General features: G+C 34.3%; 2 non-coding genes across 2 annotated transcripts; both read left to right on the top strand.

Annotated features, from left to right (window-relative positions):
- The first annotated feature begins 7,055 nt into the window (after positions 1-7,055).
- On the top strand, positions 7,056-7,130 carry Trnai-aau (transfer RNA isoleucine (anticodon AAU)). The gene has a single exon. It is a non-coding gene; the product is annotated as a tRNA-Ile (tRNA).
- A 10,265-nt stretch (positions 7,131-17,395) lies between these two features.
- On the top strand, positions 17,396-17,469 carry Trnai-aau (transfer RNA isoleucine (anticodon AAU)). Its single transcript has one exon. It is a non-coding gene; the product is annotated as a tRNA-Ile (tRNA).
- The last annotated feature ends 855 nt before the right edge of the window (positions 17,470-18,324 follow it).

The raw sequence follows: 18,324 nt of genomic DNA, 5'->3' as shown, positions 1-18,324 counted from the left end.
TATCAGTTTACTTAATGTAGATTATAAAATTTTGGCAAGGATTTTGTCTACACGTTTAAAAATGGTATTACCCAAAATTATTTCTCAAACTCAGACATGTTGTATAGTTGGGAGAGATATTGCTGATACTATAGTCACTGTAAGAGATATTATAGATATGGTTGAGAGAGACAATCTTGAGGGATATATCTTAAAAATTGATCAAGAAAAAGCGTTTGACAGAGTTTGCCACTCATATCTGATTTCTGTTTTACGAAAGTTCGGTTTTGGTGACAATTTTATTCAGTGGATAAAGATATTTTATAATGAAATTAAAAGTAGTGTTAAATGCAATGGTCATCTAACGAAACCCTTTTTAATTAAAAATTCAGTCAGACAAGGTTGTCCTATATCAGCAATGTTATATGTATTAGCAGCAGAACCCTTAGGACTCGCTATCAAAGCAAATTCCACTATCAAAGGTATTCCACTCCCACTATCTAGTAATACAAGTAAAGTTTTTCAACATGCAGATGATACAACCTTGACATTAGCGGACACACAATCCATTAATCAATCTTTTAATGTACTTGACTTGTATTGTAAAGGATCTGGTGCAAAGGTGAACAAGGAAAAGACAGAACTTCTGTGTATTGGATCTGGTAAACTTACTGATGATTATTGCAAACAATTACAAATTCAAATGTGTGATCAAGTCATCTTAATTTTGGGAGCTTATGTTGGAAAATGTGCAAAGTTATGTGAGCAACTGAACTGGAATGATAGATTGTCTAAAATTAAAAACTTATTGCAACTGTGGTCACAGAGATTTTTGACAATACAAGGAAAAGTAACAGTTGTTAATAACTTATTAGTTTCTAGAGTATTGTACATAGTGTCAGTTCAGCCTCTTCCTGATATGATTGCTGATGAATTGAAGCAATTATTTCTCAGATTTATCTGGTCAGGAAAGTCCCATTTGGTTCACTATTATACAATAATTGGTGATAAGCGAAATGGCGGACTACAGTTAACTGATATAAAGATGAAAATGTATGCATTCAGACTAAAATTTTTAAAAAGATACTTTGATGTGAATTGCCATGCTATGTGGAAAAATACCTTTGATCACTTTTTATCTACTGTCCTGAACATGAGGTTGACCAAAGAGTTGTTTCTCATGTCTTTAAATAAGCAACAATTGAATACCCTACCTATATTTTACAGAGAAATGTTTCATGCATGGGAAAAACTTAGAAATAATATCGATACAAATATTGATGTGAGGAATGTTTTTGAACAACCTCTCTTTTTAAATCCTAATATTACATGTGCTGGTAAAACGTTGTTTTTCGCAGAATTTATAGAAGCAGGAATTGTTCGTGTTCAGGATATTACATATGAATTTGTACCTGGAATACTACCTTATAGAGCTATTCAAGAAATGATATACAAATCAAATTCTGAGATCAAAACAGATAAGATAAAAAAAGACTATAATTGCATAATAGAAAGTATACCATTAGGCTGGAGAAATATTGTTGCAACAGAGTCAAAACCCACTGTAACCAATGGGAGAAATAATATGTTTCTCAGAGTTGATACAAAATTATATGACCTCTGTTTATGTACAACACAACTATTTTACAAGCTTTTATGTACGTTGATTTTTCAAGAACCAGCTTCTGTTTCCTTTTGGAGTAAGATATTTAGTTTGGAAAAGCATAAATACTGGAAATTGATACACCTACCTTTCAAGATCCCAGATTGTATAGATTTGGATTACAGAATAATGCACAATCGAATATTTACAAAAGAGAGACTAAAATACTATGGCAAAATTGATAATGACTTATGTCCAGTGTGCCAGTTGGAAACAGAGGATTTATTTCACATGTTTTTGAAATGTCCTGAATTAAGCTCTTTTAAGAATTATATTGTATATATAGTTGAGATTCTTTTTAAAAATTGTAGAGTTGGTGTTCTCAATAGCACTTCTTTTGAACAAATGCTCATGATAGGATATAACAAAGAAACAAAATTAGTAAATAGTTTTTTTTTGAACTACATTCTGAGCATTGCTCGATTGTGCATTTACAAAAGAAGAAACATTATGTCGTTATTAGGGAAACAAATAGACATCGAAAGATTGTTCCAATATTTGACTAGAAAATATATATTATATGCGTATCAACATTACAAAGACAAAAATCAGACTTTGATTACGAAGTATTTTGTAAAAGATAATCCTTTAATGAGAATAGAAGAGGATAAACTGTTTATTACATTGTAGAATCATTGTTTTGCACTATAGGATTACAAAATAAAATTTTAGAATCATTGTTCTGTAACATAGCTTAACAAAATAATATTGTAGAATCATTGTTTTGTAATATAGCATTACAAAATACTATTGTAGAACCATTATTTTGTAATATAGCATTACAAACTACTATGTACATACTGACTGTATACTTTTAACTTATATACTGTACAAAGCGTTTTTTAAATAAAGAAAGAAAAAAAAAAACCGGTTCTCGTCCGATCACCGAAGTTAAGCAACGTCGGGCCCGGTTAGTACTTGGATGGGTGACCGCCTGGGAATACCGGGTGCTGTAGACTCTAATTTTTTTTTTCTTTTATGACTAAAAACAGTTGAAGTTTTTCTTTCTTTCTTTTATTGTAACTAAATTTACTTTCTTCAATATAAACAATAAATAGAGCAATTTCTCGAAAAAAAAAACAAAAAAAAAAAAACGTCGTGCTAATAACGCGAAGGTCGTGGGTTCGATCCCCCCTGTGGCCAATAGTTTTTATTTTCGTTACTATTTTCCTCTCTATTTCTTTATTTACCTTTATCTTCTTCTCCTTCTCTGTCATTTCTATTCTGGAGCAACGAGATGAAGTCTGTACTATTATTTTTTAAAAGTTTAACAATTCAATATCAAAACTTTATGTTCCCAAAATCATGATTCAATATACGTTATATTTGAGATCTAGAGGGTGAAGTGAAAGATCCATAATCAGCTGAAGCACACTTTGGTATGAGTCTTATCTTCGTTATAGCAGTTAGCACGAGGAGTAATTTATAAGTTTACCTTAAACCTAATATAGAAAGCTGTAAGTTAGAACTTTAGGCAAAGATGAAAATAAATAATAAACATATTTTGGGGTATTGCACAATAATCAAGTAAAGGTGTGTTCTCGATGTCTAGATCCGAGCCATCTTATGAAAAGGTGACTGGATTTTGTGTGCTATAAGTGTGGGGAGAAGGGCCATGTAGCTAAGAATTGCAAAAGGCAAAGATTTGACAGTTGTGGAAGTTTTCCTTTATGTGTCAATGGGGGATATGCGACAAATCCCACAAAGATGCCCAAACATGTACATGTTACAGAGAGGACATTGTGGAAGTGAATCCGCAGGTTGGTGATACTGCGAGGGAGGAACAATCATTGGAGTTACAGCTTGCCGAAGATGATGAAGAAGACGTTGAGAATTAAATACAGGATAATTATAGTGAAGAAAGAGTGGAGGAAACTGTGGGAAGCAGAGTTGTTAAGACCGATCAAGAACTAGAAACGGAGGAAGAACGAAACAACAGGCGTACTGTTAGTGATAGATCGGTGACGGATCCAGGAAGTGATGACAGTAGGATGGTAGTTGAAGTCGCTTTTGAAAGGCAAACGATGTTCAGAGTTTTCAGGTAAACGGAAATGGAAATAACAGTACTGATATAGACACTTTCAAAGTCATACACAGTTGGAGAAGACGGTTTAATCCAGTACCTAGACTGAAAACGAATAGCATGCGTCTCAAATCCATTAAATAATTTCTAGTATTCATGGAAATGATAAAACATGCGACATAATTTAATACTTTAAACACACTAATCATTATAATGGCCTTATATATTGTATCTCTAATTGTAAACGGCATGCTAGATTTGAATAAGCGAAAGTCTGTTTTAGAAATATTTCTAAAAAATAAGAGGCCATATTTTATTATTGCAAGAAGCCTTTTGGGATGATGAGTTTACTGAATGTATCACAGAAAATGAGATTTGTAATGGTGACATATTTGATAGCAATGCCGTCATTAGGAGGGCTGGTGTTGATGTTTTAGTAGTGAGAGAGTTGAAAAATCAAGTGGCACATGAAATGTTTCATAAGGGTAGAATTTTATATTTAAAATAGATCATGATGAAGAGTGGTTGATTTCATCAATATTTATGCTACAAATCTTGTGCGAGTAAGGTATACCTTTTAATGAGATCAAACACATATTTGCATAACAATACTAGCGATAGCACTATCTTGGTTGGTGAGTTCAATAACGCTTTATCTGGAATTGATCGACATAACAAAACCCTAACAGGGCTTTCTAAAATTAGTTATGATAGAAATACAAAACGACACACATTGTCGCATTTAACCTACTCGACACACTATTGACATTCGGTCCCAGACTATTTGGAATCAGGTCTCAATTAGTACTTCGAGTTCAGTACCCACCATTGTAGTTCTAGCAGTTTTCGTCTATTTTCAGTACATTTTTTCCTCTCATTTTGGTGGGGATAGAAGAGTTATATATATGCATTTCTTGTAGGGATTTAAAGGTAATTGTTTATTCTGAAGAATATGAGTTCTAGGTGTGGTTTTCTCTTTGTATTTTGGCGACAGTGACTAGTGTCTTATAAGACTTTGGTGATGGTCCTGAAGTGAAATATGTGTTCTATTTACATGCTGCTCTGTTGACAGGCCAGCCATTCAAACAAATGCAGGTCAACCTTTGACAAGAACTTCACCGTGATATCATCTTTGACGGTATCTTAAATTAACATATGATTGTATTGATTGTCACACAGTGGAAAGGTCAGTATTGAGAAACAAATGTAGTGAATATATAGCAAAATAAATTGTATTCTCTGTCCACGTTGCTGTAAAGGACAAACTGTGCCTCAGCCAACAAAGGCGACACACTATTTGCATCCAGTTCCAGACTGTGCATCTAACTTATTTAGCATTGAACTCTATAACGCAAACCTGCGCATGGTTCCAAAATTTGACTGGATGCACAACATCATTACCACTTCGGTGCGTCAAAACGAACAAATTTGGAAAACTATTAACTTACTTTTCTGTGCAAGATTAGTTTGGAAAATGGGCTTATTTGAGTTAGAGGTTATGCGAACTATGATAAATTGAATGTTTATGCTGCCGAGTGGTCTAAAGCGCTGTCCGTCACGGATCACTGCCATCTCACCTCTGTCTGCGTGGGTTCGAGTCTCGGGCTCGGCAAATGTGGATACGTGAGAAAGCTTGCCGGTAGCTTCTCGTGGGTCGGTGGTTCTTTCCGGGGTTTTCCCGGTTCTTCCTCCACCATTAATACTGGCCGACATGTATAGCCTATCTTGTGCTGAAAAATGGCGTTAAACCCTATAACAACAACAACAATATTTATGCTGATTTTCACAAGCCATTGACCATCAAATATATGGTCTGCATATTTTAAAATATTATATTTCATTATTTTGACAACTAAATTTTGTGAGAAAACACATACAAGCCTGGACGTTGTATAATAAGATGTTTTGGCTTTTATAATTGTTTTGTTTTGTGCTTTTATAATCTAAATAAGAACGGTTGTCGTGAACACACCATTTCTTGACACTACAATACATTGGAGACATCTAGTAGCTGAAGAAGGCGTGAGCTGTCCATATATTCCTTTTTATTTGGTCTTTACCCTTGATGCGTTACAGTATGACAGTGGAGATCTGATTTTAATCATGCTGAGTTAGGCTTGTCTCTTTTTCTTTCTTGACGATAAATTTACTCTTACTATTATTGTTAATATTATCATTATTAAAACTGCTAGGAGTAGCAGTAGTTTATATGTTAGTTCCAGTAGTAGGTAATTATTTACTGGTCAATTTGAATCGATCAGGGCTTTAGGGCGGGATGCTTGATAGTAAATATGCTAGAGCTGAATTTGCATCAGATAACTCCTGAAAGCGTAGTCAACATGATAAAACCTTGCCTATTAGCTTCGTGATCTGTAGATTTCCCACCATGAGGCACACTAGTTTCTGGATACTGTAGGCATGTCTACTTCATTTGTTTCATAATTATCATCATGGTTGCCTGTCGTTTCGCCAAATATTACAGATTGCTTAGCGATTGCTGCTGTTATATTTCTTATCACGTTATACGTTATAGTGTGTTCTAAGTAAAAATGAACTTGATGAACTTTGGTAAATTATTATTTTAACTTACCATACTGACAATGTTCATTTCCCAATCAATTGGTAATAAGAATGCACATTCATAGAAATCAGTATAGAGTATAGCAACTGTTTAACCTCAACAATTTTTGCTGAAATCATATTGTTAAACTGTATATTGAAGTGTCCAAGAGGATAGTAAGATATATTTTTTTTTTGTAATTTCCGAATTATACATTTTACATTGCTTCAATAGATTTTACAATGATAACACACACGTTGACCATGCGAAGTCCCTGGTTTCGATCGCCCCTTTGGCCATACTTATTTTATTTTCTCATACGTCTCTTTCATTTCATTTCTGCAGCACAAATTTCAATTTCCATTTGTAAAGGCACAAAATCTGTACCTAGTTATCTCCTAAAACTATATTATTCAATTCTAAAAGCTGCGTTAGTCTGCTACCCAAAACCTGATTCAGTGGACCATGTAAGATATATATGAGACCTGCAAGTGGAAGTGAGACATCCACGACTAACCAAGAGCCACCTTGGTATGCGTCTTATCTTCGTTCTCTCCAAAAGCTCGAGGAGTAATTTATGACTTTACTTAAAACAACACGCAGTGTGTTAACGTTAGCACATTCGGCAATTATGAAAAGACCAATATTTGTTATAATATGGGAGTTATGCATTTTACATTATTTCCATATATTTTATACTATTAACATACACGTTGGCAATGCTTTTACGTACCCTAATTGTGTGGTTCCTTTTGCTAATCATTCATTGTGTGAAAGTATGTACTCCATCTGTATTTCTAGATTGTGTAGGAGGATTTTGATTAGCAAGTGGCCGCATAGCTCAGTTGGTTAGAGCGTCGTGCTAATAACGCGAAGGTCGTGGGTTCGATTCCCCCCTGTGGCCAATAGTTTTTATTTTCGTTACTATTTTCCTCTCTATTTCTTTATTTACCTTTATCTTCTTCTCCTTCTCTGTCATTTCTATTCTGGAGCAACGAGATGAAGTCTGTACTATTATTTTTTAAAAGTTTAACAATTCAATGGGACTTCCGGTTATGACATCAGAAGGAAAACACGTTTGATGATCGCTCCGTGAATTTTCCAGTTTTTTTCCTTTAATAGACATTTTTGCTGTTTTAATTTGTTACAGGTACGTTGATAAGATTTGTGTGATCGCATTCATATATAAGTGAGATATATTTTGAGTGTGTGGATAACTTTATCCACCACACAATATATTATTTTCTGTGACAATGAATACAAAGCCTGCTCGTGCTGCACGTGCAGCACAAGGAGCTGACTCACACTCTAATGACACCAGTGGAATAGCTAACAATAAGAATGGCATGTCGAGTAACATTGATAGACAGACAGGAGCTTCTCGTCGTTTTGGGAAAGAATGTACCGTGGTGATTGATGTAAAGGATGTGAAGAAAATAAAGGCACGTGATATTGTTAGAAGTGTAGAAGAATTAACCGGAGATATGTCGGTCTATGCAGTTGTGCCCAAAGGTGCAAATTTGTATGAGTCACACTACCGAGCAAGGAAGTAGCATATAATACCTTGTGTGGAATTGATATTGGAAGTGAACACTTTGATTGTACTCTATTATATTCAGACACTATTATAGTGTCAATTCTTCATTTACCAGCATACATCAATGATGATGATATAAGTATGAAGCTCGGTGAATACGGAGTAGAACTTCTTTCTCCCATTCAACGCAGATATTATCCTGGAACTAGTGTGGCTGATGGGACTCGTTATGTCAAATGTAAATTTCCACAGCAGGTAAAATCCTTGCCTTACAGTCTGAAATTTCAGACTGTTAATGGTCAATAATACTTTAGAGTATTACATGATAATCAAGTTAAGGTATGTTCTAGATGTCTAGATCCGGGACATGTTATAAAAGACTGCCCTGATTTTGTATGCTACAAGTGTGGGGAGCAAGGCCATGTAGCAAAAAACTGCACAAGGCAAAGATGTGATAGTTGTGGAAGTTTTCCTCTTATGTGTACATGCAGGATATGCGACAAATGCCACAAAGAGGCGCAAACATGTATGTGTTACAGGGAGGCCATTGCAGGCATTCATTCGCAAGTTGATGATGATACGAGGGAAGACATATTGGAGTTACCGAGTGACGAAGATGATAAAGAAGAAATTGAGAATGAAAAAAAAGATAATGAGAGTGGAGAAAGTGGGGAAGAAAAAGAAAGAAGTGGAGTTGATATGACCAATGTAGAAATAGAGGAAGTAAACAACAATCATACAATTGGAGATGGATCGGGGACAGATTCAGATGATGACAGGAAGATGGCTGCAGACGTTGTTGAAAGATCAAACGAATCACGTACATGTCAAGAAAACGGTACTAATATCGAAAATTTCAAAGTAGTACAAAGGAGAAGGAGAAGGTTTAATCCAGTACCTAACATGAAATTGAATAACATGCGACGAACACCTATTAAGAAATGATCAAACACTCAACATTTTTTAATACTTTCAATACACTCATCATAATCATGGCTTTAAATATTGTATCTCTAAATGTAAATGGCTTGCGTAATTTGAATAAACTAAAGTCTGTTTTAGAAATATTTAAAGAGAAAAGAGGCCATATTTTATTATTGCAAGAAACCTTTTGGGATGATGAGTTTGTTGAAAGTGTTAGAGAAAATGAGATTTGGAATGGTGACATATTTTATAGCAATGCAGACAATAGGAGGGCAGGTGTTGCTGTTTTAGTAGTGAGAGAATTGAGAAATCAGGTGACACAAGAAATTATTGAAAAGGGTAGGATTTTACATCTTAAAATAGCTATTGATGATAAAGTGATTGATTTAATCAATATTTATGCTCCAAATGTTGTGAAGGAAAGGTTTAACTTTTTCATGAAGCTAAATACATATTTACATAACAGTACTAGTGATAGCACTATCCTGGCTGGTGATTTTAATACAACTTTAGCAGGTATTGATCGACATAACAAAGCCTTACATATTGATGATGTAGCAGTGCGTGAACTTTATAAAATTATTCATGATAGGAATATTACCGATTTATGGAGATCACGAAATCCTAGTACTCGTAGTTTCTCCAGAAAACAAGTTGTACTAGGCGAAATGAAGCAGAGTAGAATAGATTATTTTTTGATTTCCTCAAAATTGCATTCCAATGTGCAAAATATTTATTATGCAGATACATCCTTTAGTGATCATTCTTTTGTATACCTTAAACTAAATACCTGCAAAGTGGAAACAGGGCCCGGATTATGGATACTAAACAACAATGTTCTTTTTGAGGAAAAATATGTACAAAGAGTGAAATCAATTCTTACCGAAGGAAAAACTGACGAAATGTATTTCAGGGAACCACTCATTTGGTGGGATAATGTAAAATACAAAATTAAAAAATTTTCCCAAGTATACTGTACAAGAAGAAATAAGGAAAGATTACAAGAATACTTTACATTGCAAAATAAATTAAAATCATTTTCAGAAAAAGTCGCAAATAAAGAATCATATGACATTAACAAATATGAAGAACTAAAACATCAGCTAAGTGACTATGAAACTGATTTTTGTCGGGGTGCTATTTTGAGATCTAAGGCGAAATGGGCAATTGAAAGCGATAGAAATACTAAATACTTTCTAAATCTTGAGAAATATCGACACAACAAAAATGTAATCAATGAATTGATTGATGATGATGGTGTAATTATTTCAAATACAAGCGGGATCTTAGATGAAATACATCAGTTTTATAGTCATTTATATTCTTCGGTAACTGTTGATGATAATTGTACTGATTCACTTTTAAATTTTGTAAACTGTTCTGTATCTGATGAGGATAAAGATATGTGTGATGCCATAATAACAGTTGATGAAATACATACAGCTATAAAAGGGATGGCTAAAAATAAAAGCCCCGGCCCGGACGGATTGACAGTAGAGTGGTATTGTAAATTTTATGATTGTATATATGATATTCTGTTGCACATCTTTCAGAGTGTTAAGAATGACAATATTATGTCGAGATCAATGAGATTTGGGGTTATATCACTTATTTATAAAAATAAGGGGGATAATAGAAGATTGCAAAATTGGCGTCCTATCAGTTTACTTAATGTAGATTATAAAATTTTGGCAAGGATTTTGTCTACACGTTTAAAAATGGTATTACCCAAAATTATTTCTCAAACTCAGACATGTTGTATAGTTGGGAGAGATATTGCTGATACTATAGTCACTGTAAGAGATATTATAGATATGGTTGAGAGAGACAATCTTGAGGGATATATCTTAAAAATTGATCAAGAAAAAGCGTTTGACAGAGTTTGCCACTCATATCTGATTTCTGTTTTACGAAAGTTCGGTTTTGGTGACAATTTTATTCAGTGGATAAAGATATTTTATAATGAAATTAAAAGTAGTGTTAAATGCAATGGTCATCTAACGAAACCCTTTTTAATTAAAAATTCAGTCAGACAAGGTTGTCCTATATCAGCAATGTTATATGTATTAGCAGCAGAACCCTTAGGACTCGCTATCAAAGCAAATTCCACTATCAAAGGTATTCCACTCCCACTATCTAGTAATACAAGTAAAGTTTTTCAACATGCAGATGATACAACCTTGACATTAGCGGACACACAATCCATTAATCAATCTTTTAATGTACTTGACTTGTATTGTAAAGGATCTGGTGCAAAGGTGAACAAGGAAAAGACAGAACTTCTGTGTATTGGATCTGGTAAACTTACTGATGATTATTGCAAACAATTACAAATTCAAATGTGTGATCAAGTCATCTTAATTTTGGGAGCTTATGTTGGAAAATGTGCAAAGTTATGTGAGCAACTGAACTGGAATGATAGATTGTCTAAAATTAAAAACTTATTGCAACTGTGGTCACAGAGATTTTTGACAATACAAGGAAAAGTAACAGTTGTTAATAACTTATTAGTTTCTAGAGTATTGTACATAGTGTCAGTTCAGCCTCTTCCTGATATGATTGCTGATGAATTGAAGCAATTATTTCTCAGATTTATCTGGTCAGGAAAGTCCCATTTGGTTCACTATTATACAATAATTGGTGATAAGCGAAATGGCGGACTACAGTTAACTGATATAAAGATGAAAATGTATGCATTCAGACTAAAATTTTTAAAAAGATACTTTGATGTGAATTGCCATGCTATGTGGAAAAATACCTTTGATCACTTTTTATCTACTGTCCTGAACATGAGGTTGACCAAAGAGTTGTTTCTCATGTCTTTAAATAAGCAACAATTGAATACCCTACCTATATTTTACAGAGAAATGTTTCATGCATGGGAAAAACTTAGAAATAATATCGATACAAATATTGATGTGAGGAATGTTTTTGAACAACCTCTCTTTTTAAATCCTAATATTACATGTGCTGGTAAAACGTTGTTTTTCGCAGAATTTATAGAAGCAGGAATTGTTCGTGTTCAGGATATTACATATGAATTTGTACCTGGAATACTACCTTATAGAGCTATTCAAGAAATGATATACAAATCAAATTCTGAGATCAAAACAGATAAGATAAAAAAAGACTATAATTGCATAATAGAAAGTATACCATTAGGCTGGAGAAATATTGTTGCAACAGAGTCAAAACCCACTGTAACCAATGGGAGAAATAATATGTTTCTCAGAGTTGATACAAAATTATATGACCTCTGTTTATGTACAACACAACTATTTTACAAGCTTTTATGTACGTTGATTTTTCAAGAACCAGCTTCTGTTTCCTTTTGGAGTAAGATATTTAGTTTGGAAAAGCATAAATACTGGAAATTGATACACCTACCTTTCAAGATCCCAGATTGTATAGATTTGGATTACAGAATAATGCACAATCGAATATTTACAAAAGAGAGACTAAAATACTATGGCAAAATTGATAATGACTTATGTCCAGTGTGCCAGTTGGAAACAGAGGATTTATTTCACATGTTTTTGAAATGTCCTGAATTAAGCTCTTTTAAGAATTATATTGTATATATAGTTGAGATTCTTTTTAAAAATTGTAGAGTTGGTGTTCTCAATAGCACTTCTTTTGAACAAATGCTCATGATAGGATATAACAAAGAAACAAAATTAGTAAATAGTTTTTTTTTGAACTACATTCTGAGCATTGCTCGATTGTGCATTTACAAAAGAAGAAACATTATGTCGTTATTAGGGAAACAAATAGACATCGAAAGATTGTTCCAATATTTGACTAGAAAATATATATTATATGCGTATCAACATTACAAAGACAAAAATCAGACTTTGATTACGAAGTATTTTGTAAAAGATAATCCTTTAATGAGAATAGAAGAGGATAAACTGTTTATTACATTGTAGAATCATTGTTTTGCACTATAGGATTACAAAATAAAATTTTAGAATCATTGTTCTGTAACATAGCTTAACAAAATAATATTGTAGAATCATTGTTTTGTAATATAGCATTACAAAATACTATTGTAGAACCATTATTTTGTAATATAGCATTACAAACTACTATGTACATACTGACTGTATACTTTTAACTTATATACAGTACAAAGCGTTTTTTAAATAAAGAAAGAAAAAAAAAACCGGTTCTCGTCCGATCACCGAAGTTAAGCAACGTCGGGCCCGGTTAGTACTTGGATGGGTGACCGCCTGGGAATACCGGGTGCTGTAGACTCTAATTTTTTTTTTCTTTTATGACTAAAAACAGTTGAAGTTTTTCTTTCTTTCTTTTATTGTAACTAAATTTACTTTCTTCAATATAAACAATAAATAGAGCAATTTCTCGAAAAAAAAACAAAAAAAAAAAAACGTCGTGCTAATAACGCGAAGGTCGTGGGTTCGATCCCCCCTGTGGCCAATAGTTTTTATTTTCGTTACTATTTTCCTCTCTATTTCTTTATTTACCTTTATCTTCTTCTCCTTCTCTGTCATTTCTATTCTGGAGCAACGAGATGAAGTCTGTACTATTATTTTTTAAAAGTTTAACAATTCAATATCAAAACTTTATGTTCCCAAAATCATGATTCAATATACGTTATATTTGAGATCTAGAGGGTGAAGTGAAAGATCCATAATCAGCTGAAGCACACTTTGGTATGAGTCTTATCTTCGTTATAGCAGTTAGCACGAGGAGTAATTTATAAGTTTACCTTAAACCTAATATAGAAAGCTGTAAGTTAGAACTTTAGGCAAAGATGAAAATAAATAATAAACATATTTTGGGGTATTGCACAATAATCAAGTAAAGGTGTGTTCTCGATGTCTAGATCCGAGCCATCTTATGAAAAGGTGACTGGATTTTGTGTGCTATAAGTGTGGGGAGAAGGGCCATGTAGCTAAGAATTGCAAAAGGCAAAGATTTGACAGTTGTGGAAGTTTTCCTTTATGTGTCAATGGGGGATATGCGACAAATCCCACAAAGATGCCCAAACATGTACATGTTACAGAGAGGACATTGTGGAAGTGAATCCGCAGGTTGGTGATACTGCGAGGGAGGAACAATCATTGGAGTTACAGCTTGCCGAAGATGATGAAGAAGACGTTGAGAATTAAATACAGGATAATTATAGTGAAGAAAGAGTGGAGGAAACTGTGGGAAGCAGAGTCGTTAAGACCGATCAAGAACTAGAAACGGAGGAAGAACGAAACAACAGGCGTACTGTTAGTGATAGATCGGTGACGGATCCAGGAAGTGATGACAGTAGGATGGTAGTTGAAGTCGCTTTTGAAAGGCAAACGATGTTCAGAGATTTCAGGTAAACGGAAATGGAAATAACAGTACTGATATAGACACTTTCAAAGTCATACACAGTTGGAGAAGACGGTTTAATCCAGTACCTAGACTGAAAACGAATAGCATGCGTCTCAAATCCATTAAATAATTTCTAGTATTCATGGAAATGATAAAACATGCGACATAATTTAATACTTTAAACACACTAATCATTATAATGGCCTTATATATTGTATCTCTAATTGTAAACGGCATGCTAGATTTGAATAAGCGAAAGTCTGTTTTAGAAATATTTCTAAAAAATAAGAGGCCATATTTTATTATTGCAAGAAGCCTTTTGGGATGATGAGTTTACTGAATGTATCACAGAAAATCAGATTTGTAATGGTGACATATTTGATAGCAATGCCGTCATTAGGAGGGCTGGTGTTGATGTTTTAGTAGTGAGAGAGTTGAAAAATCAAGTGGCACATGAAATGTTTCATAAGGGTAGAATTTTACATTTAAAATAGATCTTAATGAAGAGTGGTTGATTTCATCAATATTTATGCTACAAATCTTGTGCGAGTAAGGTATACCTTTTAATGAGATCAAACACACATTTGCATAACAATACTAGCGATAGCACTATCTTGGTTGGTGAGTTCAATAACGCTTTATCTGGAATTGATCGACATAACAAAACCCTAACAGGGCTTTCTAAAATTAGTTATGATAGAAATACAAAACGACACACATTGTCGCATTTAACCTACTCGACACACTATTGACATTCGGTCCCAGACTATTTGGAATCAGGTCACAATTAGTACTTCGAGTTCAGTACCCACCATTGTAGTTCTAGCAGTTTTCGTCTATTTTCAGTACATTTTTTCCTCTCTTTTTGGTGGGGATAGAAGAGTTATATATATGCATTTCTTGTAGGGATTTAAAGGTAATTGTTTATTCTGAAGAATATGAGTTCTAGGTGTGGTTTTCTCTTTGTATTTTGGCGACAGTGACTAGTGTCTTATAAGACTTTGGTGATGGTCCTGAAGTGAAATATGTGTTCTATTTACATGCTGCTCTGTTGACAGGCCTGCCATTCAAACAAATGCAGGTCAACCTTTGACAAGAACTTCACCGTGATATCATCTTTGACGGTATCTTAAATTAACATATGATTGTATTGATTGTCACACAGTGGAAAGGTCAGTATTGAGAAACAAATGTAGTGAATATATAGCAAAATAAATTGTATTCTCTGTCCACGTTGCTGTAAAGGACAAACTGTGCCTCAGCCAACAAAGGCGACACACTATTTGCATCCAGTTCCAGACTGTGCATCTAACTTATTTAGCATTGAACTCTATAACGCAAACCTGGGTATGGTTCCGAAATTTGACTGGATGCACAACATCATTACCACTTCGGTGCGTCAAAATGAACAAATTTGGAAAACTATTAACTTACTTTTCTGTGCAAGATTAGTTTGGAAAATGGGATTATTTGAGTTAGAGGTTATGCGAACTATGATAAATTGAATGTTTATGCTGCCGAGTGGTCTAAAGCGCTGTCCGTCACGGATCACTGCCATCTCACCTCTGTCTGCGTGGGTTCGAGTCTCGGGCTCGGCAAATGTGGATACGTGAGAAAGCTTGCCGGTAGCTTCTCGTGGGTCGGTGGTTCTTTCCGGGGTTTTCCCGGTTCTTCCTCCACCATTAATACTGGCCGACATGTATAGCCTATCTTGTGCTGAAAAATGGCGTTAAACCCTATAACAACAACAACAATATTTATGCTGATTTTCACAAGCCATTGACCATCAAATATATGGTCTGCATATTTTAAAATATTATATTTCATTATTTTGACAACTAAATTTTGTGAGAAAACACATACAAGCCTGGACGTTGTATAATAAGATGTTTTGGCTTTTATAATTGTTTTGTTTTGTGCTTTTATAATCTAAATAAGAACGGTTGTCGTGAACACACCATTTCTTGACACTACAATACATTGGAGACATCTAGTAGCTGAAGAAGGCGTGAGCTGTCCATATATTCCTTTTTATTTGGTCTTCACCCTTGATGCGTTACAGTATGACAGTGGAGATCTGATTTTAATCATGCTGAGTTAGGCTTGTCTCTTTTTCTTTCTTGACGATAAATTTACTCTTACTATTATTATTAATATTATCATTATTAAAACTGCTAGGAGTAGCAGTAGTTTATATGTTAGTTCCAGTAGTAGGTAATTATTTACTGGTCAATTTGAATCGATCAGGGCTTTAGGGCGGGATGCTTGATAGTAAATATGCTAGAGCTGAATTTGCATCAGATAACTCCTGAAAGCGTAGTCAACATGATAAAACCTTGCCTATTAGCTTCGTGATCTGTAGATTTCCCACCATGAGGCACACTAGTTTCTGGATACTGTAGGCATGTCAACTTCATTTGTTTCATAATTATCATCATGGTTGCCTGTCGTTTCGCCAAATATTACAGATTGCTTAGCGATTGCTGCTGTTATATTTCTTATCACGTTATACTTTATAGTGTGTTCTAAGTAAAAATGAACTTGATGAACTTTGGTAAATTATTATTTTAACTTACCATACTGACAATGTTCATTTCCCAATCAATTGGTAATAAGAATGCACATTCATAGAAATCAGTATAGAGCATAGCAACTGTTTAACCTCAACAATTTTTGCTGAAATCATATTGTTAAACTGTATATTGAAGTGTCCAAGAGGATAGTAAGATATATTTTTTTTTGTAATTTCAGAATTATACATTTTACATTGCTTCAATAGATTTTACAATGATAACACACACGTTGACCATGCGAAGTCCCTGGTTTCGATCGCCCCTTTGGCCATACTTATTTTGTTTTCTTATACGTCTCTTTCATTTCTATTCTGCAGCACAAATTTCAATTTCCATTTGTAAAGGCACAAAATCTGTACCTAGTTATCTCCTAAAACTATATTATTCAATTCTAAAAGCTGCGTTAGTCTGCTACCCAAAACCTGATTGAGTGGACCATGTAAGATATATATGAGACCTGCAAGTGGAAGTGAGACATCCACGACTAACCAAGAGCCACCTTGGTATGCGTCTTATTTTCGTTCTCTCAAAAAGCTCGAGGAGTAATTTATGACTTTACTTAAAACAACATGCAGTGTGTTAACGTTAGCACATTCGGCAATTATGAAAAGACCAATATTTGTTATAATATGGGAGTTATGCATTTTACATTATTTCCATATATTTTATACTATTAACATACACGTTGGCAATGCTTTTACGTACCCTAATTGTGTGGTTCCTTTTGCTAATCATTCATTGTGTGAAAGTATGTACTCCATCTGTATTTCTAGATTGTGTAGGAGGATTTTGATTAGCAAGTGGCCGCATAGCTCAGATGGTTAGAGCGTCGTGCTAATAACGCGAAGGTCGTGGGTTCGATCCCCCCTGTGGCCAATAGTTTTTATTTTCGTTACTATTTTCCTCTCTATTTCTTTATTTACCTTTATCTTCTTCTCCTTCTCTGTCATTTCTATTCTGGAGCAACGAGATGAAGTCTGTACTATTATTTTTTAAAAGTTTAACAATTCAATATCAAAACTTTATGTTCCCAAAATCATGATTCAATATACGTTATATTTGAGATCTAGAGGGTGAAGTGAAAGATCCATAATCAGCTGAAGCACACTTTGGTATGTGTCTTATCTTCGTTATAGCAGTTAGCACGAGGAGTAATTTATAAGTTTACCTTAAACCTAATATAGAAAGCTGTAAGTTAGAACTTTAGGCAAAGATGAAAATAAATAATAAACATATTTTGGGGTATTGCACAATAATCAAGTAAAGGTGTGTTCTCGATGTCTAGATCCGAGCCATCTTATGAAAAGGTGACTGGATTTTGTGTGCTATAAGTGTGGGGAGAAGGGCCATGTAGCTAAGAATTGCAAAAGGCAAAGATTTGACAGTTGTGGAAGTTTTCCTTTATGTGTCAATGGGGGATATGCGACAAATCCCACAAAGATGCCCAAACATGTACATGTTACAGAGAGGACATTGTGGAAGTGAATCCGCAGGTTGGTGATACTGCGAGGGAGGAACAATCATTGGAGTTACAGCTTGCCGAAGATGATGAAGAAGACGTTGAGAATTAAATACAGGATAATTATAGTGAAGAAAGAGTGGAGGAAACTGTGGGAAGCAGAGTTGTTAAGACCGATCAAGAACTAGAAACGGAGGAAGAACGAAACAACAGGCGTACTGTTAGTGATAGATCGGTGACGGATCCAGGAAGTGATGACAGTAGGATGGTAG

Source organism: Sinohyriopsis cumingii, unplaced genomic scaffold (assembly GCF_028554795.1).
Source record: "Sinohyriopsis cumingii isolate HCF-2022 unplaced genomic scaffold, ASM2855479v2 utg003265l, whole genome shotgun sequence".
Taxonomy (NCBI): Eukaryota; Metazoa; Mollusca; class Bivalvia; order Unionida; family Unionidae; genus Sinohyriopsis; species Sinohyriopsis cumingii.
The sequence above is the reverse complement of the archived record's forward strand: the minus strand, read 5'-3'. Positions and strand labels throughout refer to the sequence as shown.